Below are 24918 nucleotides of genomic sequence, written 5' to 3' on the forward strand. Positions count from 1 at the left end.
AAAACACACAGTACGATATTGAAGCTCTAAGTAAATTTGATGTAATTATGAAATATTACATTATCAGCTTGTGAAAAAAACCGCAGATACAATGATACTGAATTCTGCACTGGATAAAATAAAAAGTCAGTTCAAATTTGACCTATCATCGGGTTTTTAACTACATCAGCAACAATACTGGAGCCATATGTCATGCGGGAACTGCATCAAATAGTTGTTTTCGATTCGGTTGGAAGTCCGTCCGGGCCAACAACCAAGTTTTTTTTAATTTTTTTGTTACAATTGTTCAAGTTGAATTTTTTTTTTTAGAGAGAAGACATTTTCTTTCTAGATTTGTACCTGTCATTATTAGTTAGTTCCCTTGTCTTTGTTGAAAATTTTCGATTATCTGGTGTAATAATGGATTTGCATTCCGTTTCTAATTAATTTGGGCGTATGATTTGTAGTCCTGACATTTAAAGCCCGCGGTTCAGAAAAAAAATGTCGATTGATTTTTTTCCAGTTCATTCAAATGAACTCGATGCTAAAATCTAAAATGTAACAAAATCGAGAAGACCACGAAAACAATTACATATGGATTTTTATATCCAAAACATAGATTACCTTAACTACATTACCCAAATCCTTTCGGAGTTTAAGGTCATCCATGCGCCTCAACTTGGTACATAATAAAAAGAAATAAAAAGAAGAATAGATAACCTTGGTTTTAAAGGCAGACTCCTTCGGAATTCTGCGTCCTCAATGTGCTTTTGTTTTTATTCCTTTTTTTTTTAAATTCTTTTAGCCGACGTTCTTGATGAGTCGTTTGAAGACGAAATGCGCGACTAGCTTACAATATTGAAATCATGGTATTAATGATTTGTTTATTAAGTAGATTTTATTTAATTTTTTTTAAATCAGAATAGTTACCGACATACATAACAAGATTCAAGCACAAAGGATAAGATTCAATCATGAAAGTGTAAACAATATATACTTAATTATATTAAAATGCTGAATATAAACACACATTATATATGATACAGCATCTTTTCCAAAGAAAATCATGAATACAATACAAATCATGATCAATAGTTATTCAATCAGATCATTATGTATTCTTAATTAAAGTTTGCTTTTTGACAAACTTATAATCATTTAAAGTCATATGAAACCTCAAATTAAAAAAAATATGCATATGTTTTTTTATAACTAAATGGATAGTTTTCATTATAAAACTTATGTACATATACTTTTTTCTGAGGAAAATTCTTTAATTCGTCCACATTTAGAAGAAGTTTACTTATTTTTAATTGCTTCCTTCCTGGACGCAATTCGCCCGACATATTTTCCGTATGCATAGTGACCTGAGCGTGACACTTCTCGTAAAACTCCGGTGATCGCAATACGCATGGATATGTCATTAAAATAAACAATTATCTGATTATACATGTTTAACACGTGCTCAATACCCTTTTTGTTATTTGTTTACTATAAGTTGACAATCGGTAAACTTCGGCTTCAAAACACGGCATTTAATGAGCAGTCATATTTGTTAAATCTCAACAGACAGAGAGAGAAAACAATTGACGATTATACGATATATATTTGCGTAAAAAATGATAAAATCGTGCACAGAGGACTAAGTTAATGATAAATACATGCATTGGTTCAAGAATTGGATAAACATTATTTTTCACCACTCAGTCGTTTTTTATGACTTTAAACTCACTGAGTAAAAATAAACTTTTTAACAAATAGGCACATTACAGAGAGATTGGATAATTTCAAAGTTTTCTTTTTGTTTTGTATTATAAACATTTCCTACGATATACATGCCAGTCTTTTCGAGTGACTGTCTGATCGATAAAAAACACTATGTAACAGTATTATTTTCTTGTTAATAAGCTTGCTTTATAATAGACTATCTATTGAATCTTCAAACGCATAGTTTAAGATGTTTTTCCTGAGGACGCAACCGGATTCGATGTTATTTTTGGAATCCATGCAATTCATTCTATATTTTTGTTATCATGGTTTTGGCATCATCATAACGAATTCATTTTATTTCAGCATCGAACAGCTTCCAATTGCTTTTGAGCATTTCCATATGCTCAAGTCAATGGGCGTTTCGGATAACCGAAAATTCAGATATAAGAACTTTGGTAGGCGACCTTTTTATTTATAAAAAAAGAACATGAATTCTCGAGTTCTCATTATAAAGCAAAGGAATATAAGAACGACAATGTACATATCAACAGAAACTTATGTTATCTGAATTTGGATGAAATAGACAAAACACATTACCAAGGAGAAATAACTGATCTTATCCGAATTCGGATAAGCAGTATAGATTGCCTACCTCAAAGAGTTTAGTATGCAATGAGTATCCTTATCAAAATTGTGAAAAGTATATCTATATCTAATATTAATTTGTCTTGGTTGTTATCCGAATTCGGATAAGAAGATAAAATGAATTATACATATGAGTACCAATCAAGATTTTTTCCCGAATTCAGATAAAAGTGATATATTTATATATCAATTAGCCTTATGATATATTTTCTGAGCTAATGATTGATTGATTAATGTTTGTTTAACGTTCAGTGACAAATATTTCATGTACATGCACATGAAAAAGCAAAGTTAATGAAGAAAGGTCAAAAATTCGTTCTACAAACTGTCTATTCTTTAGTTTGCCATTGGCAAATGCAAGCATGATAGAAAAAAAGAGAAAAAGAAACACCGTCCGACCATATATATATAATAACTATTACATCTATGGTCCGACATACCATAAAAAGGAACAATCATCAAAAGACCTCGCCACAACGGTCGAGTATCATAAAACTTTCAGGTCAGACCGTAAATGTTAGGTTCAATATTCGGGAAAGTGGAATTGTCTCTAATTTATGAAGATACATATATATATGCTGCATTCTAATAAAGAATTGTTAACGGAAAATATAAAACAAAATTATACTTGAATCTCAACACATGTGTTTACTTCCGATTTTTGTTTTTAGTTTAGAACAACCTTTTATTTTACAATGATTGAATTGAACGAACAAGTATATCGACGCTCAGAAGACCTCTAGCTTATCACACCACATAAACTACCAGTTGGCGAATAACGTTACAAAATAATATGGTAACTCCACAACAAATGAAAAGTGATGCAGAAAAAGAACATTAATCGGTGACAGCAATGATCGAGAGCCGAGTTGATATTTCCTGGTGTTTCGAAACTCTTACATTTTGGAAAATTGGTTGGCACCTTCGGCTGGCTTTCTGGTGACTCGTTAATTATCATTCCCATACCATTGGTGTTATGTAGGTCAATATGGCAGTGAAAAAACCAAACACCCGGGTTATCTGCCTTGAATAGAATGATAACATATCCACCTGTGGGTATAATAATCGTGTCTTTTTGAGGCGGGTTGATCCAGTTTAAATCTGGATGATTTCCTTCAACCCAACTCTCATTTCTCCATTTTGCGTCAGAGCAAAAGTTTTTACTATCAGGACAAATAATGTCGATGTTGTCCTGGGTACCACTTTGCGTAAGTTTGCCGTCACTGTCATAAGTAGCAAACACCATTTTCATCACGTAAAACGAATGACCATGCAAATGAACTGGGTGTGACCAACCGGCACCTCCACCTATATTTGTCATTACAAACTGATAAACTAGGTCCTTCTTATCGATGTCAATGGTTACGGAATATGTGCACTCACAAATCGTAGATGCGTTACACGCCTTACAAGTGTAATCAACCAGGTTGAGCATATGCGGCAACTGTAGGCGGTAAAAACTGGTGTCCGTTTACTGATCCAGGTGTATAACCAGCTTCACCGGGAAATGCAAAATTGAAAAACATTTCCTTTACCTCGTTTGACTTTACTTCATTTGCGTTTGAATTCGGGTCGTTTGATTCTACATCATTAAACGAGACACACTTTCTGTTTTGTTGGCTAGAAAAATGTTCAAATGGACAGTTAAAAACTCTGCACGTACTACCAGAGCTATCACATGTACGTGGAGTAACCTTCGGGGGATTTGGATTGATGTCTGCATTTTTATAATGAATAATAGCTTCAGCTGCATGGTATTCATTTTCTGAGTATACCTCTAATGTCTCGGCAACCAGTAAATATGTACCAAGGGGCTCGTCAGCATTTAACAAAAAATCAATTATTTCACCTGGATGAATTATAAATGATTCTACCTCCGTTTTACCTATTTCAAATCCGTCAGATGCTAAAATATAAATTGGTCTATGTCCCTCAACAAAAACTCGAAATGGATATAAGGTGGCGGCACTTATTACTCTAAATCGATAGTCCTCATTTTGCTCCACTTCAAAGCGTGTCAATGGAACTTCGTTGTGTTCTATCGACGAACGGTAAAACCGACCTCTTCCATTAATCAGACCGGAATGACATTTAAAACGACTATATCGTGCGCCAGACGGATCTTTGGTTTCGGTAACAAGATTACCTGAGCTGTCGTAAACACCCCAAAGCATTTTTCATCGTCATCATGATTCCAATCTTGTATAATAGCTATAAAAACATTGTCCACTTGTGGCGACGATATTTGTTGGTCCGGTTTTGGGATTATTATCAGTGGACCATATAATCCCATTGTCCTCTGATCCCCTATATGAGCATGATAAAAACTGGTTCCAAACGGCTTTGCGTTGAATTTGTATGTATAATTTTGGCCCGGTAAAATAGGACACTGTGTAACAAATGCAACGCCATCTGACCAAGGGCTCTTCTTTTGATGGAGCCCATGCCAATGAATTGTTGTGCTATCTGTATGCATCAGATTTCGAACATGAACTATCACCTCTTGGCCTTCACTAGCTGTTATGGTAGGTCCTGGGAATCTTCCATTGACAACAATAACGATTCGCGGCTTGTATCCATCGGCGAGAATGAAGTGTCTTCACGTGATCGTTCAAACTCAGTTTCATTATAAAATCGTACAGCTTTCCCTTTGAGTGGTTTGAGTAACACTGCCGGTTGACCTTCTCCTCTATACATTGTTAAAGCATGGTCTATTGTAAGGTAACATTCACATGTTGAATCACCAAGGCGACATGTGTTACTTTTGCAGGCTTCTCCTGTCCTAAGAAAACGGTCAAACCATTCTTTATCTGTCGTTTGTAATAGTGCGTGTTGTATTGTCATCAGGACAACAATTGCAATATATCTATGGGAAAAAAGATAAAATTAAATCATAAGTAAACGACTAGCACTACAGGTATATATTAAGAATAAAAACAAAAATAGATGGTTAAACATAAGAAACATAAACAATATTTGAGTGAAGAATTGTGTTCAAATTAAAATGATTCTAAATACATTATGTTTAAAAATCTTCTACATGTCACACAAATAAAAAAATATAGTATAACAAAATTGAATGCATCTTTTTGCAATTTCATAAGGGTGTAAGACGTTTGTATAACATATTGTGTCCAAGATTGACGATTTCACAACCTTTCTAAATTACATTACTATTTATCAAATCATTCTATTCTATTAATAATAACAATTGCATGCTACATCTATGAAATACTTTGGATTCATTATCATTCGCACGGTGGATTTCGGGGGAACAGGTGAAACAAGAATTTAAATATTCAGTTCATTATCAATTTCATATTGGTTTATATGCTGACTTAGTCCAAACCAATAATTTAATATACATAAAAATGTAAGTTTTCCTCAATCCACGAGGATTGCAATGTACCAACGAAAATAAAGGAAATCAGTCATTGGTCCAGACGAAAACTTAAAACCAACAAAACCAAGACGAAACATTACAGCTAAAAAGTTGATAGCTTTCAAATGACAAGCGTTTTATGAAAACAATTGAGAAGGACACTAGGAGTGTGATCCTTCCTATTATCAGAACACCTCAACATACTAACTTGTTCTGTGTGTCCATAATAATCAAATATAGCCATCTAGAATCGAAGTTGTGTAAGCAACAAGTGTAGAGAACTTTAAATCTGCTCTTGTGAACCGTCAATAAATCACCCCCGTTGTGTACAAGGCTACTACGACGTATACAAATAGACACAAATACAAAATATGTTGGTCATGCAAACGAATTGTTTAAAGATCCTCCGTAAATGATCGAGTCCTATATTTTTTTATCTGATCGACGTGCTTTAATTATCAGATTCAAATCAATCCTTTTGATAAAAAGTCATAAGGAAGATCTAGTTTAAACAATATTTGTGGAATGTTGTTTAAACTTTAAATAAAGGACTTCAACATTTCTTATTTTTGTTGACAATTACATACATGTAGATATCACTCGAAGACAGAGGCGTATTTAGGGGGGCAGGGGGCCCAGCCCCCCTTCTTTGGAAAACATTTGGTTGCTCATCACTGAAGCGTGACTGGAGCGGGCCCCCTCTAAGGTCAGTCAGTGGGCCCCCACTTATGAAAATTTCTGGATCCGCCACTGGAAGAGAAATGTTTTTCCGCATTTTCATATTTAATCTGCGATGAGAAGAATCGTGAATTACAAAGCTCTGCTGTCAGCTCCGTGCATGTATAAATAGCAAACTATACTTAGGAATTTGCAACTGAGAAGTTTACTGATGCCGTTTTACGATAGTTTTCTTTCCTACAAAATCAAACAGAGCTGTTGGATAGGATAACTATTTAACCAGGCGTAAGTTAGTCTTTGTGTCTTTTGATCAAAGACCCAAAACCATTGACCTTGTAATTGAGGTCATATTGAAAGGTAAATTCGAATTTATATTTTGACAATTGCTTTCACTTCATACTGGTTACAGATAAAGCCTTACAATTTTTTGAATAAGGTGTCACATATGATCTCGTAAAGGGTCAACGAAAGTGAGCTTGTGTAAACCCGAAGTTACTATTCATTTCGAAAGAGATTTTGAACACTGAAAATACTAAATCATATCTCATATCTAAAGTGATAATTATACCTTTTTTTTTTTGAATGCATGTTATGAAAAGACACCGGAAGGGCATATTAAACCGGAAGTTGAAAATTATCTACATCTTTCGAGTTCGAATTATAAAACCAAATTGGTTTTAGAATCAACATACAGTAAGCTGTGTTTTTATAATCCGAACGTAACTGATCTCTCTCTCTCTCGTTTTAAAAAAGGATTTAAATACTTATACAATGTAAAAACGTTTCCTCATAATGCTTTAAAAGTTTGTTTATAACCACATGATGATTTACTTTTCTTCTATATAATTAAAAATTTCTTTACTTTTTATGTTTGTTTAAAGAAAAATTTGATGAAAAGACCTTCAATTGTTTGTTGGACATTTTTTTATGATATCACAAAAGTGCTTATTGGCATTGTTAACTTCAGAATAGTAGAATTATTTCAAAGTACTCGCTCTTTAATAGAAGTGATACTGTGAACCGATATACTTTTTTTTAGAAATTACAAATTTATATTATTATGTCTCTTTACTTTTTTGTGGAAAGAAATATTGATTTTCTTCTTCTTCTTCTTCTGATTATTATTTTTTCTTCTTCTTCGGCCACTTTATTTCTGGCGATGGTTTTTTTTTTTTTTTTTTTTTGCAAGATGTCGCTTAGATTTTTTGCGAATAATATCGAACAATTATTGCGGTTTTGAAACTGACCCTGTTTAGCCGAATACTTTCTATTGTAAGAGTTATCTCCCAAAACACTGTTTTTCTTGTGTACGCAACTCCTTCGCAATCGTTAGAGATGACGACAAAATTATTTCACGAATTTGGTCTGTTGATTTGAGGTCCTTGGTCCAATAAAAAGAAAATAAGGTCAAGGTTAAAAGTTAGTCATTTCTAGATTTGGATTTTGGCTTTTTTCACATCTTTACAAACACCATATATCAACATGTTTTACTCAATTGTTGGTTGCGACATGTCGTTACACAAACATATTGGTTGAAAGGGTACGCTTAAATTAAATTAGAGTTTTCTCCCCTTTTAAAAAAAAAATATGCATATCATAATGATATAACCCATTAACCAAATATGATTAGCACCTAGGGTCTTTTGATTTGAGGTTCTTGGATAATAATCTTGAAATTGAGCTCAAGGTCATCGGTAAATTTGACGTTCTATGTTTTGACATTTGCTTTTACTTAATATGTATGCATGTTAAAGCTATGGCACTTTGTGCATTAAGTTATATGACCTTTTAAAAGAAACCAGAAAGGGTGACCCCATGTAAACCAGAAGTACATGTAGCTATTTTTTTTTGTTATTTTTTAATGTAAAAGTATATAGAACCATATATTTTTGGAATCAGTGTCAAGTAAACTATCAAATGAAACCAAAATTGACATTTTTCAAACCGGAAGTAAAAAATGATCTCCCTTATTTTATTTGTTTTGTAAAGAAACAATATTTTTTTGGAATCAGCTCACAGTTAGATGTCCAACTTTGGAAATGACATTTTTAAAAACTCGATTTGAATATTTCATATCAAAATACATGATTGTTTCGGTGGAAAGACCTTCAATTGTTCTCTGAACAATTGGTTTTTAGTTATCATATTATTCTTCTTCCGTCACTTTTTTCCATGTTCTGACTTCTGACGGTGCTTTTTCGATTCGAAAAATGTCACTTACATATTTTTGCATATTATATCGAACAGTTATTGCGACTTTGAAACCGACCCTGTATTACGGAACACTTGTAATTGTAAGAGTTACCTCCCCAAACACTATTTTTCTTGTGTAATCATCTTCTCTGCAAACGTAAAAGATTATCGCAAATGTATGTCACCAATTTACTCTTTATATCCGGAGGATCTTAAGAATATTTTTGACCGAAGCGGTACGGAAACTCCATATGAGAGTTATTTCGCCTTCTATATTTAAAATAAGTAAAATGTAATTTTAATTGGTTAACTATAATTGATAGAGTCTGAGACCTTGGGTCTTGTTATTTGACCTAATTTGGATCATTGGTTTTAAAAAAAAAAACAACCGTAAGTAACCTTGTGTAAACCGGAAGTAGTTATTTGTTGTACTTTATTAATATAAAAATATATAGAACCATATAATTGCAATCAGTGTCAAGTAATTATATATAAACATTCAAAAAATAACGGAAGTCACATTTTTCAAACCGGAAGAAACAAATTATCTCCTTTATTGGAAAAAATATTGTATAAAATCATATTTTTTAGCAGTCAGCATACAACAAGCTATCATTTGACGCTGGAAATACCATTTTAAACCTAATTTTAATACTTTCATATCAAAATATTTGGTTTTTGATGGAAAGACGTTCAATTGTTCTCTGAAAGATTAGTTTTTAATCATTCTTGTTTTCAAATTTTTGTGTATAGAATATCATCAATTGCATAACAATATGCGTAGCAAATTGTAATCGACACACTATAAATTGGGGATTTCAAAAGATCTGAAATCTAATATTCGGATACACTGTCATGATACTCGCGAGTACTCGGGTGAATCTTAAAGGTCTATTAAAAAGTTCCGATTTTAGGTGGATGAGGAGTTTTTGTTAGCTACACTTCATAATCATTAACGAAAGACAAACGTACTACAAACAATAACTTGATCCTCTGTTATGTGTATTGGTCCTCCTTTTTTGTGTCAATTTAACAATAAATTACCGACTGCCGTTTCTAGAAGTAACCTTTCATAATACCAATTATCGTTTGTGTACCTGTTCATGGACCAAATTAGAAACATGACAATAAAACTAAAAATATTTGCATGTAAAAGTCCGACATAGTAGACAATATGTATCATCTGTTCCTGTTGAGTTTGAATTTTTTATATTACGACTTTTCCATTGATTTGTCAACAACAGTATTGGACTTATAATTACTTGTGCTTGTTCGTGTTGCTTAGTCTTAAGTTTTCTTTCTTTGTTTTTGCACTATCGTTTGTCTGTTTGTATGTTTCCTTATTTTCTAGCCATGTAGTTGTTAGTTTATTTTGGACTTATGAGTTTGAATGTCGGTCTCGTATCTGTCGTCTCTCTTTAAATTTTAAATTAAACAATTATAGTTAATTTTCAACTAAAGAGTAACTAATCAGATTGATTTAAACGTACATCTCATACCAATAGTGTTTACATAGAAGTCTTGATTAACAAACAAAGGTGAGTTTACGACTTGTGAAGAGTTATTAATCCATGAAAGGGTTGATCCGTGTACAAACACCGTTAAAATGACTCTTATCATTAGGGTTCACTGCAGGGTACTTTGAATTTGTTTTTGTTTAGAAATATGATTTGGGCCCAGTTTCATGAAACTGTCTTAGGACTGAAACATGTCTTGTGATGGTCTTACGACATAATTTAGTCCTAAGAGGATTTCACGAAGTAGTCCTCAATTAGGACATCTCGTAAACTTTGTCATAAAGTAAGGACTAAGTCTTAGGATAGTCATCTTTATTCATATAACATTTTTTATATTAATTTTGCAAAATATCTTATCATTATCTAATTATCTATTGTCCTTGTCCTGCTGAATCTTTATAGGTTGACAGATTATCATGATTTGTCAATAATGAGCATTCAATGTATTTATGTCTAGAATGCACGATTTTATCCTATGACTTTATCATAACCGATACAGTGGCAAATTGAATTTAAGTCACTTGTACAAGAAAAATGTCATCATTTTATTCTTTTTTCTCAATTTTCATTTTAAAGTTTCATATGTTTATTGGTGCATTATTCATAGATATTTTTTATACAAATTACAATTATTTTTCATATCAACTTTGCAAAATATTTAGTTATATTAATAAATACGTTAAGCAATTTATGGTAAAGACATACCACATTTACATGATTTTTTTTCTGTAATTTAATGTTAATATTTGAAAGTTTAAAGAACTTGCGACAGGTTTAGGATATCATTACTAAAATTATCCAAAGACAACTTCGAGACGAGGATTGGATAGTCAGAAGAGGATCGTAAGACATGTCTCAGGATAAACGTATTCACGTTGCTAATGCGTTTTAGATAGGACTACGAAGGGGATATTTCAATGAAACTAAAGTCAGAAGAAATATCTCAAGATTTATAACAGGCAAATGATTATCAGAGTACTAAAATTGTACTCGAGTAATCGGCCTTGTAAGCGCGTGTTGGCAAACATAGTAATTCGTATAGAAATTTAAAATACAAAATTACAAGATTTTTATCTTTGAACTTAAATTACAGTTTTAAGATTTAAAAAATAAATTGTTTCAAAACTGGGTTTCTACAATTTTCATAAATAACATGAATAGGATATATGAAAAGATATTTATTTAAAAAAAAAAAAACCAAACATAATATAACAGATGTATGTTTTGAACAATGAGCAAACCAAAACATTGTTGACAAAATGTACGTGTTTACGCCAAAAGGTTTATCCATACTCTCATATTCATTCCAAACACAAACTATGTAACAATTCGCATATTTTTACTCATTTGCCGGATATAGAAAGGATCAAAGGTTTTAATCGTCCCATTGTTGATTTTAACAATCCAAGCGATAGATAATTTTTAATATTCTGTATTAATTGATGCACAAGAAGTAAGTTTGAGCGAAGATGGCGAAAATTTAATATGATTTTAATAGTAATTATACAGAACCATCTGTGGATTTTGTTACGAAAAATGCATGTCAGACAATTTTTTTTTATCTTACTCACTGATCTGAATGCTTCTTTTTGTAATTGCAAAGTTATATTGACGCTTTTTGCAACCCTATTTGATTACAAAAAGAAATATTCGATTATCGTAATGACATTATGATGCTACATGTACAACTTGAAATAACGTGTATACAAAATGTTTCATTATATATAAATATATATATATATAACATCTCCATGCCTTATATATGTATATATAACTCGTCTAAACATCAACCCAACAATGTTAGATCTGTAAATTTGCTTTCGCAAATTTTTGGTTCTTCCCTCGCCGGGATTCGAACCCATGCTACTGTGATATCGTGACACCAAATCGCCTGCACTGCAGCCGTCCCGCTAGACCACACGACCACCTGGTCTCTCAAAAAAAGAGCTTTCGTTGGCCGTGTGTTACCTTTCCTCGTCAGTTTTAATCTAGCGGCGTACTACAGTACATGATATATAAGGCATGAAGATGTTATTCTTACAGATCAGCTAAATTATCTATAGTAAAGGATCCTACAAATTAATGTAATATACAGTCACAGAAAATAATTATATTTATAAGTACGTCTGAGTCAGTGACAACTCTACAACAGATGCATCCATCGGATCGCCATCAATGATGGTGATTCATGGCTGTGTACATAATGTGTATTCAACTCGTCTAAACATCAACCCAACAATGTTAGATCTGTAAATTTGCTTTCGCAAATTTTTGGTTCTTCCCTCGCCGGGATTCGAACCCATGCTACTGTGATATCGTGACACCAAATCGCCTGCACTGCAGCCGTCCCGCTAGACCACACGACCACCTGGGCTCTCAAAAAAAGAGCTTTCGCTGGCCGTGTGTTACCTTTCCTCGTCAGTTTTAATCTAGCGGCGTACTACAGTACATGATATATAAGGCATGAAGATGTTATTCTTACAGATCAGCTAAATTATCTATAGTAAAGGATCCTACAAATTAATGTAATATACAGTCACAGAAAATAATTATATTTATAAGGACGTCGGAGTCAGTGACAACTCTACAACAGATGTATCCATCGGATCGCCATCAATGATGGTGATACATGGCTGTGTACATAATGTGTATTCAACTCGTCTAAACATCAACCCAACAATGTTAGATCTGTAAATTTGCTTTCGCAAATATTTGGTTCTTCCCTCGCCGGGATTCGAACCCATGCTACTGTGATATCGTGACACCAAATCGCCTGCACTGCAGCCGTCCCGCTAGACCACACGACCACCTGGGCTCTCAAAAAAAGAGCTTTCGCTGGCCGTGTGTTACCTTTCCTCGTCAGTTTTAATCTAGCGGCGTACTACAGTACATGATGTATAAGGCGTGAAGATGTTATTCTTACAGATCAGCTAAATTATCTATAGTAAAGGATCCTACAAATTAATGTAATATACAGTCACAGAAAAAATTATTATATTTATAAGTACGTCTGAGTCAGTGACAACTCTACAACAGATGTATCCATCGGATCGCCATCAATGATGGTGATTCATGGCTGTGTACATAATGTGTATTCAACTCGTCTAAACATCAACCCAACAATGTTAGATCTGTAAATTTGCTTTCGCAAATTTTTGGTTCTTCCCTCGCCGGGATTCGAACCCATGCTACTGTGATATCATGACACCAAATCGCCTGCACTGCAGCCGTCCCGCTAGACCACACGACCACCTGGGCTCTCAAAAAAAGAGCTTTCGCTGGCCGTGTGTTACCTTTCCTCGTCAGTTTTAATCTAGCGGCGTACTACAGTACATGATATATAAGGCATGAAGATGTTATTCTTACAGATCAGCTAAATTATCTATAGTAAAGGATCCTACAAATTAATGTAATATACAGTCACAGAAAATAATTATATTTATAAGGACGTCGGAGTCAGTGACAACTCTACAACAGATGTATCCATCGGATCGCCATCAATGATGGTGATACATGGCTGTGTACATAATGTGTATTCAACTCGTCTAAACATCAACCCAACAATGTTAGATCTGTAAATTTGCTTTCGCAAATTTTTGGTTCTTTCCTCGCCGGGATTCGAACCCATGCTACTGTGATATCGTGACACCAAATCGCCTGCACTGCAGCCGTCCCGCTAGACCACACGACCACCTAGGCTCTCAAAAAAAGAGCTTTCGCTGGCCGTGTGTTACCTTTCCTCGTCAGTTTTAATCTAGCGGCGTACTACAGTACATGATGTATAAGGCATGAAGATGTTATTCTTACAGATCAGCTAAATTATCTATAGTAAAGGATCCTACAAATTAATGTAATATACAGTCACAGAAAAAATTATTATATTTATAAGTACGTCTGAGTCAGTGACAACTCTACAACAGATGTATCCATCGGATCGCCATCAATGATGGTGATACATGGCTGTGTACATAATGTGTATTCAACTCGTCTAAACATCAACCCAACAATGTTAGATCTGTAAATTTGCTTTCGCAAATTTTTGGTTCTTCCCTCGCCGGGATTCGAACCCATGCTACTGTGATATCGTAAAGGATCCTACAAATTAATGTAATATACAGTCACAGAAAATAATTATATTTATAAGGACGTCGGAGTCAGTGACAACTCTACAACAGATGTATCCATCGGATCGCCATCAATGATGGTGATACATGACTGTGTACATAATGTGTATTCAACTCGTCTAAACATCAACCCAACAATGTTAGATCTGTAAATTTGCTTTCGCAAATTTTTGGTTCTTTCCTCGCCGGGATTCGAACCCATGCTACTGTGATATCGTGACACCAAATCGCCTGCACTGCAGCCGTCCCGCTAGACCACACGACCACCTGGGCTCTCAAAAAAAGAGCTTTCGCTGGCCGTGTGTTACCTTTCCTCGTCAGTTTTAATCTAGCGACATACTACAGTACATGATGTATAAGGCATGAAGATGTTATTCTTACAGATCAGCTAAATTATCTATAGTAAAGGATCCTACAAATTAATGTAATATACAGTCACAGAAAAAAATATTATATTTATAAGTACGTCTGAGTCAGTGACAACTCTACAACAGATGTATCCATCGGATCGCCATCACTGATGGTGATACATGGCTGTGTACATAATGTGTATTCAACTCGTCTAAACATCAAGCCAACAATGTTAGATCTGTAAATTTGCTTTCGCAAATTTTTGGTTCTTCCCTCGCCGGGAGTCGAACCCATGCTACTGTGATATCGTAAAGGATCCTACAAATTAATGTAATATACAGTCACAGAAAAAATTATTATATTTATAAGTACGTCTGAGTCAGTGACAACTCTACAACAGATGTATCCATCGGATCGCCATCAATGATGGTGATACATGGCTGTGTACATAATGTGTATTCAACTCGTCTAAACATCAACCCAACAATGTTAGATCTGTAAATTTGCTTTCGCAAAATTTTGGTTCTTCCCTCGCCGGGATTCGAACCCATGCTACTGTGATATCGTGACACCAAATCGCCTGCACTGCAGCCGTCCCGATAGACCACACGACCACCTGGGCTCTCAAAAAAAGAGCTTTCGCTGGCCGTGTGTTACCTTTCCTCGTCAGTTTTAATCTAGCGGCGTACTACAGTACATGATATATAAGGCATGAAGATGTTATTCTTACAAATCAGCTAAATTATCTATAGTAAAGGATCCTACAAATTAATGTAATATACAGTCACAGAAAATAATTATATTTATAAGTACGTCTGAGTCAGTGACAACTCTACAACAGATGTATCCATCGGATCGCCATCAATGATGGTGATACATGGCTGTGTACATAATGTGTATTCAACTCGTCTAAACATCAACCCAACAATGTTAGATCTGTAAATTTGCTTTCGCAAATTTTTGGTTCTTTCCTCGCCGGGATTCGAACCCATGCTACTGTAATATCGTGACACCAAATCGCCTGCACTGCAGCCGTCCCGCTAGACCACACGACCACTTGGGCTCTCAAAAAAAGAGCTTTCGCTGGCCGTGTGTTACCTTTCCTCGTCAGTTTTAATCTAGCGGCGTACTACAGTACATGATATATAAGGCATGAAGATGTTATTCTTACAGATCAGCTTAATTATCTATAGTAAAGGATCCTACAACTTAATGTAATATACAGTCACAGAAAATAAATATATATATAAATTGGCGGCATGGTCACAGGGATAGTTTTACAAACAAAGCAAGCACGTTTTAAACATAACTGTTAAATGGACAAAGCAAATGAAGAAACAATTCATATCGGTCATACAAATGAATATTTCAATAAGCCCATTGTGAAGAAACCAATTAATGTTCACTAATTAATATCTAGTCGCCTTTTATATATTAAAACACAGAACGAGTACATTCAACCCAATCATTTTAATACAAAGCTATTTAAATGCGAAGTTTAACAATAAGGAGTATCAAGGTTCAACAATATGTGTGGAATGTCGTTTAAACTTTAAATTAAAACAAATCCACATTTTATCTCTTTGTTAAACAATTCCTACGAGAAAACTTACGCCCTGATTTATCTCAAAAACAATGAGCGAAAAACAAAAACGATATATAGCAAAGAAAAAAAAACTGCGTATTACCACCTTTTAATTAATTTTGTATATGAAATAGAAAAACAATCACACCAATTGCATATAAGCAACACAAACTGGAATAATAAATATTTTGTGTTGGCAATCAAAAGTATCCATGATACATAAATCAAAAATATTAGCTATCTCTCTTTGGTCTTTCAAGATAGCTTAAACGATTTAAAACAATCTACTTTCAAAACCGCTGTTAAATCACTATTCACCAACATGCAATATAGATACCTTGATTAAACAAATCAATTGTTTGTACAATTGAAATTGAGAATGGAAATTAACAACAAAATTGAAAATGTTTGTACATACATTGTCACATATAATGAGACACAGGCCCCCGATAATGATTTTGCTGGGTTTGTGTATACATTTATATGAAGGTAGATATGAAAGACTTTTTTTTATAAGAGATTCATTCTAAAAACAAACGATTGCACTTATTAGCAAGGAAACTGAGAAAAAATAGTCTTTTAAATGGTAATTTTATCATTAAAAGCGATATGTGTGTCAATATTCTATATCATTTAACAAAGATATTTATTCCTGCTAATTAAAACTAGAAAAATTTTACAAAACAAATTATAAATAATAATTTAATCTCCACAAACAATTGCAATGTGAATAATTGGAAAAGTGTCCACTCAAAAACATGGGGAAAACTAACTGTAGAGATCATAGAAGACGGCTTTGGTGGAAGCTACGTATAGTACTACGCTCTCCTCTCGTCCATTTAGTTTTTGTTCTTTGAATTTCGTTTTCTGAAAAAAAATTGCATCTTGTCGTGGACAATTGCACTGAACAGAACTTTAAAGAAACCTGCTTTTAAGTGTAACTTTATTGACGTTTTTTTTTTTTTAAATAAACATTTCTTGTTCGTACTTACAGTTATCGCTACTTACGTGCATTTAAAAGACATGACCGGTCCTTGCTCATTCATAAATGTTTTGCATTTAAATGTTTAAAATATTTCAAAACCATAACTATAGACATATGAAATTTGATCAATATAATAAGGTCAAATATGTATAAGTCACGTGACAACGAACTTAATGAATTAAAATCTTCGGGTTTTTGTTTTTAAAGTTTAATTTTCTATTGTAATAGAAAACTGCAGTTTATTTTATTCCATACAGTTTATCAGTTAATGTATTAAATTTTACTCTGTAAACTATTTTATATGAAATTATTGTTTAACTGTTCTATACATTATCAAAGCGTAGCATATTTCAAATAAGAACTCTCGTAAACTATTAAACGTATCTGTACAATAAAACTTCACCTGTGGCAAGAATTGACCATCGATTAATATGTTTAGCAAAGTTTAATTAAACATCTTAAAAGTTCGGACAACGGTCAACCTACGTTAGCAACTTTATCTGTGTCATTATTCGTCGGTTCGTGATCTCACCGGTTACCTCTAGTAACCCTTAACTGACTGTAACACACAAAAGAATTTATGGTTTATGAGTTATCGACAAAATGTATAATACGAACGAACGTATTGGGAGCACTGATTTTCATATTGGGTAAAGCTCATTAAAATCGAATAATCGTCTTAAATACCCGTTGACGCCTCACAAAGTTTCCTTTATTAGAAAACAATGGTAAAATACGGAATTTCAAGTTTAAGGATGGATATATAAGACTATGTATTTTTGACTTATATATTCATATACAGTGGGATTTCCAGTGACACTAGAATCAAAGGGTCGTCCCCTAACCCCCGTTTAGTATGCGGTATTGCTGGTATTATTTCAAATATTTGGTCCGGGGAAAAATAATAGTACGCCGAAAAAAAATTGGAACTTTCTTAAGCTTTGCATGTATGCACTCAAGGAGTGGTCACTTAAATTCCTACATATAGGTATATGCAGACGTTCCGCTAGAATTTGTCATTTTTCAACTTGTCAAATTCATGACTGGGTATGAAATTTAAACCTTATTATTTGACTAGGCCAGTAATTTCAGGACTAATAAATGACAAGGCGAAAATTATCAGGCAAATCTATTTTTTTTTTACCAAAATCAGAATCAAAATATTTTTTTCTAAAAAATATAAGCCCCCATCCCCCTCCTACCAGAAAATGCTCCGTGACTAAACTACGACATATAGAATAAAAAGAATAAAACAGACAGTACACGGGTCTATCAATAAAAATGCACTTATAATCAAAGCGAGATAATCATGAACATTTAGGCATCTTAACTTGAAATTAATTATCCCGCTTCGTGTCATACGGCAAATTAGGTGATACGTTCGTGATTCGTACGTGATTCGTAATCTCACCGGTTACCTCTACTAGGACATTCAAAACTTCGTATATAAACTGATTAAGCCGCTATAATATCAATAGCGAGTTTCTTGGTATTCTAGGCGAGTCTCTTGGTTTTGAAAATAATTTAGATTTAAAACTATTTTTCTATTAATCTTATTTTGGAAAAAATAGATAAAGTTTATAAGTAACTAATATTTTTATTCAGAGGTTTTATTTTAACAGTAATTATTATTGTTATTTTTTCGTATTTAACTTGAATTGTTTGTTCTATTTTATCATTGTTTTCAACTTACTTTGACTTCAAAATGTGTACTTTAAAATTATATTGTATTTATTTTAATGTTTTCTTTATTAAATGAATGGCGAGTTTCTTGATATTCTAGGTGTCAGACGATCCCGGCCTGCCTCTATATCGGCAGCAATGCCGCATGTACCATCTTTGGCATTGTCACAGCTAGTTTTCCCCACAACATGTAAAGATCCCAGAACCAGCTCTCACAGATGTAGTTCGTCTGTTGAGAGTCTGTCGTGAATCAACACAACGGCTAATTTCACAATATACCAACAATCCATATACCATTCACATGGATAGTAATGTCCCCCAATTTTTTGTTATAATATTTCCACAAACATGATTTTGATATTATACTATGTAGTTTACTAAATAAATACACGTTCATGAATCTTGAATAATTTTGATTTTTTTTTTCTTTATTTGGTCTTTTTAACTTTTTTATTTGAGAGTCACTGTTAAATCTTTCGTACTTAACGAAACACACATCTGACATACCAAATTTCAATCCTTGTATAAATTTTGAATTTCATAATATTAATTTGTATTACACAATTATGGTTTGGGTAATTATCCATAAAAATTATGGTACGAGTTGAAAAAATCACCAATCTCGGAAATAACATATTTTTTTATTCATTTTATCTTATTTTTAAATACGAGAAAGATCAGAAGCGGATTAAGGGGGGACAGTTCCCCCTTCTTGAAAAAATTGATTGATTATAAAGGGAATCACTGAGGCATGACCGAAACCTCTTAAGCAGTCAGTGGGTCGTCACTTATGAAAATTTCTGGATCCGTCACTGAAAATAATAATTATCAAAGCCATGTAACAAGTGGAATAAGGGTGGGGTTAGCGAGCGTGCGCTCCCAAAGATCGGGGGGAAACATTTTGACTGAATTTCGATTACAACCGTAGATCCGCCCCAGAACACGGTTATAAGTCGATGGTTTGACAGAGTTGGTGAATTGCATGATCACGGACTCTCGTTTCCCAATGCAAGCACGCTATCACTAGACTACTATGTATGACGTTATATCGGTCTTTTGGTAAAACTTCAAAACTAAAATCTAAACACAAAAAAATGGTCCCTAAACAGTACGGTTGTCTATAATTTCTAACATCCACTTATTTGATAGTTGTCTCATTGACAATTATACCTCATCTGCTAATATTTTGTTACATTGATATATGGACACAGGCGCACTCGGGACTGGAGTTCAATTGTACCAACTTCTTTTCTGATATATTTTTGCATAAAACAATTTGTTTATACCGTCATTGATTAACACAGGAGCTATCTATCAAGTTGTCATCTGAATCCTTGATATACACACTTGAAAATAAACATCAGGCGAAAAATTATTGAACTATCGACTTGGCTTTTAACCCTATGTTTTAATTAGATATGCTCTTGTGAGATTCCACATTCACGGCCGACACTCGGCTAACCGAGAGATTGGTCTGTTAATCTATATTGAGTATGCGGCTATATGGGCGATTGGTCTGTTAATCGGGTTGGTTATACGTCTGTTAAGAGTAAAACGCTTAATTTAATGTTAAACTCTATTAAATATACAGATTTTTGGCATGTCATAAGAACCAAATCAAAAAAAGAAAAGTGTCTGACAAAAAGATATCTATCATGGAACATTTTGCACTTGTAAAAACATTAATAGTCTGCGCAGTTTTCAGTAAAACTAAAAGGCGTCGCGCAAGTATGCAGTATTTATGCTTATACGCATAGCAATTTTTTTAATAAAAGGCGAAACAAACAAATTTAGATATCATTTAAAGGACAAAAAATAGTACTGTGGTTCTAAAAAATAAATTGACATTAGTAAATATTTCATAATTGTAAAATAACGTGAATAATACCCCGTTTTAGTGAAAATTGTGGGAATAAAGTCTGTTAATGGGTTGGACAATTGAAATTGTGTCAGTTAAGAGTTATTTAGCCACGAAAATAATTTTGCTACCTTTATATTTTCCCCTTGAAAAATTTAAGAATGAGATGTTCTTGAGTAAACAAAAATGACAATACGGTGCCACAGTATCATAGAAAGAACATTTTTATTTTGACTTTTTTTGCATTTTATTGAAGGGTGTGTCACTTCAATACAGCGTGATATGGATTGGCCTCTGGAATATGCATGAATTATTTATTGACGTTTTCGATCAGCCTTAATTTTTGTGTCTGTTCGAAGTAGCCGTAGCACGTTCTCAATTTCGACTGAAAGTGTCTTTCTAATACAACACAGGGTACATATAACGTGTTCTCGTTCACATATGAACATGATATTTGTCACTGGACGTTATACCCTAATTCGTCAGCATCATCCAATTGGTTCTATTCTTATATTACTTAATCATAATTATGTTGTTTACAAATCACTCTAAAGAAGTAAACGGAAAGGAGCGAATGCAGCTACATGTACATTTGGTTATTTTCAGTTTCAATTCATTTCATTCCGTTTAGTTCCTTTCTACATAAGTGCAAAGGAGAACTTCAGTTGTCTATGGTGGCCGGTAAAGCGCATTTCGCGTTTTTGCGATTTCGCCTTTCATATTCTATAGGGCGAAAACGCGAAATCTCGAAAAGGCGAAATCGCGAAGTCGAAATCGCGAAGTCGAAATCGCGAAGTCGAAAACGCCAAAACGCGAAGTCGGTTTTGCGTTTTCGCGTTTTCGACTTCGCAATTTCGCGTTTTCGCCATAAAGTATATGTGAGGCGAAAACGCTAAAGCGCTAAAACGCAAAATGGCATTAACCTGCCACCATAGTTGTCAGCATGTAAACTCTAAAATTTGTCACCAATATAAGTCCATCGCAATCCGTTACTGTTTCAACAGCCATCGGTGTTTCATGTGTGTATTCTTAAACAAGTATTATTTTTCTCTCGTTTTTAGCAATGCACCACTCTCTACTGTCCTTATATATTATTCTATATTCTGCGTTTCCATCCAGATTCTCATGTATACCATGAGGGTCCGGATTGGGGGTATTGTTTATTTCTGTATTCTTTAAATTGTTATGTAATTGTTTTCTTCATTTTATTTATCTTACTCATTATTTTTTCTATATTTTTCATATTTTGTCTTCCCAATATATTTTACTTACTGATGTTTAGTTACATTACGACGTTTATCTCTGATTTATATACTGGTTACCAATGTATATGACAAATTTGTGTCATTCATGACAATTAAACAGCATCAACATGATATACATGTATGCGATCATTCTTGGATGAAATTAATATTACTTTAATATTACACTTTTTGAAACCATTTTTATCAATTTTAAATTTCATGTGTTGTTTCCGTATATGTTATGTTTCATTGCTTATGTGTATATATAAAAAAGATATCTATCATGGAACATTTTGCACTTGTAAAAACATTAATAGTCTGCGCAGTTTTCAGTAAAACTAAAAGGCGTCGCGCAAGTATGCAGTATTTATGCTTATACGCATAGCAATTTTTTTAATAAAAGGCGAAACAAACAAATTTAGATATCATTTAAAGGACAAAAAATAGTACTGTGGTTCTAAAAAATAAATTGACATTAGTAAATATTTCATAATTGTAAAATAACGTGAATAATACCCCGTTTTAGTGAAAATTGTGGGAATAAAGTCTGTTAATGGGTTGGACAATTGAAATTGTGTCAGTTAAGAGTTATTTAGCCACGAAAATAATTTTGCTACCTTTATATTTTCCCCTTGAAAAATTTAAGAATGAGATGTTCTTGAGTAAACAAAAATGACAATACGGTGCCACAGTATCATAGAAAGAACATTTTTATTTTGACTTTTTTTGCATTTTATTGAAGGGTGTGTCACTTCAATACAGCGTGATATGGATTGGCCTCTGGAATATGCATGAATTATTTATTGACGTTTTCGATCAGCCTTAATTTTTGTGTCTGTTCGAAGTAGCCGTAGCACGTTCTCAATTTCGACTGAAAGTGTCTTTCTAATACAACACAGGGTACATATAACGTGTTCTCGTTCACATATGAACATGATATTTGTCACTGGACGTTATACCCTAATTCGTCAGCATCATCCAATTGGTTCTATTCTTATATTACTTAATCATAATTATGTTGTTTACAAATCACTCTAAAGAAGTAAACGGAAAGGAGCGAATGCAGCTACATGTACATTTGGTTATTTTCAGTTTCAATTCATTTCATTCCGTTTAGTTCCTTTCTACATAAGTGCAAAGGAGAACTACAGTTGTCTATGGTGGCCGGTAAAGCGCATTTCGCGTTTTTGCGATTTCGCCTTTCATATTCTATAGGGCGAAAACGCGAAATCTCGAAAAGGCGAAATCGCGAAGTCGAAATCGCGAAGTCGAAAACGCCAAAACGCGAAGTCGGTTTTGCGTTTTCGCGTTTTCGACTTCGCAATTTCGCGTTTTCGCCATAAAGTATATGTGAGGCGAAAACGCTAAAGCGCTAAAACGCAAAATGGCATTAACCTGCCACCATAGTTGTCAGCATGTAAACTCTAAAATTTGTCACCAATATAAGTCCATCGCAATCCGTTACTGTTTCAACAGCCATCGGTGTTTCATGTGTGTATTCTTAAACAAGTATTATTTTTCTCTCGTTTTTAGCAATGCATCACTCTCTACTGTCCTTATATATTATTCTATATTCTGCGTTTCCATCCAGATTCTCATGTATACCATGAGGGTCCGGATTGGGGGTATTGTTTATTTCTGTATTCTTTAAATTGTTATGTAATTGTTTTCTTCATTTTATTTATCTTACTCATTATTTTTTCTATATTTTTCATATTTTGTCATCCCAATATATTTTACTTACTGATGTTTAGTTACATTACGACGTTTATCTCTGATTTATATACTGGTTACCAATGTATATGACAAATTTGTGTCATTCATGACAATTAAACAGCATCAACATGATATACATGTATGCGATCATTCTTGGATGAAATTAATATTACTTTAATATTACACTTTTTGAAACCATTTTTATCAATTTTAAATTTCATGTGTTGTTTCCGTATATGTTATGTTTCATTGCTTATGTGTATATATAAAAAAGATATCTATCATGGAACATTTTGCACTTGTAAAAACATTAATAGTCTGCGCAGTTTTCAGTAAAACTAAAAGGCGTCGCGCAAGTATGCAGTATTTATGCTTCTACGCATAGCAATTTTTTTAATAAAAGGCGAAACAAACAAATTTAGATATCATTTAAAGGACAAAAAATAGTACTGTGGTTCTAAAAAATAAATTGACATTAGTAAATATTTCATAATTGTAAAATAACGTGAACAATACCCCGTTTTAGTGAAAATTGTGGGAATAAAGTCTGCTAATGGGTTGGACAATTGAAATTGTGTCAGTTAAGAGTTATTTAGCCACGAAAATAATTTTGCTACCTTTATATTTTCCCCTTGAAAAATTTAAGAATGAGATGTTCTTGAGTAAACAAAAATGACAATACGGTGCCACAGTATCATAGAAAGAACATTTTTATTTTGACTTTTTTTGCATTTTATTGAAGGGTGTGTCACTTCAATACAGCGTGATATGGATTGGCCTCTGGAATATGCATGAATTATTTATTGACGTTTTCGATCAGCCTTAATTTTTGTGTCTGTTCGAAGTAGCCGTAGCACGTTCTCAATTTCGACTGAAAGTGTCTTTCTAATACAACACAGGGTACATATAACGTGTTCTCGTTCACATATGAACATGATATTTGTCACTGGACGTTATACCCTAATTCGTCAGCATCATCCAATTGGTTCTATTCTTATATTACTTAATCATAATTATGTTGTTTACAAATCACTCTAAAGAAGTAAACGGAAAGGAGCGAATGCAGCTACATGTACATTTGGTTATTTTCAGTTTCAATTCATTTCATTCCGTTTAGTTCCTTTCTACATAAGTGCAAAGGAGAACTACAGTTGTCTATGGTGGCCGGTAAAGCGCATTTCGCGTTTTTGCGATTTCGCCTTTCATATTCTATAGGGCGAAAACGCGAAATCTCGAAAAGGCGAAATCGCGAAGTCGAAATCGCGAAG

The 24918-nt window shown here is 33.5% G+C and overlaps 1 pseudogene; it reads right to left on the reverse strand.

Annotated features, from left to right (window-relative positions):
* Positions 1 to 2958: 2958 nt before the first annotated feature.
* Positions 2959 to 7905, reverse strand: LOC143059474 (uncharacterized; annotated as a pseudogene).
* Between the last annotated feature and the right edge of the window lie 17013 nt (positions 7906 to 24918).

This window comes from Mytilus galloprovincialis, chromosome 14, assembly GCF_965363235.1.
Source record: "Mytilus galloprovincialis chromosome 14, xbMytGall1.hap1.1, whole genome shotgun sequence".
Taxonomy (NCBI): domain Eukaryota; kingdom Metazoa; phylum Mollusca; class Bivalvia; order Mytilida; family Mytilidae; genus Mytilus; species Mytilus galloprovincialis.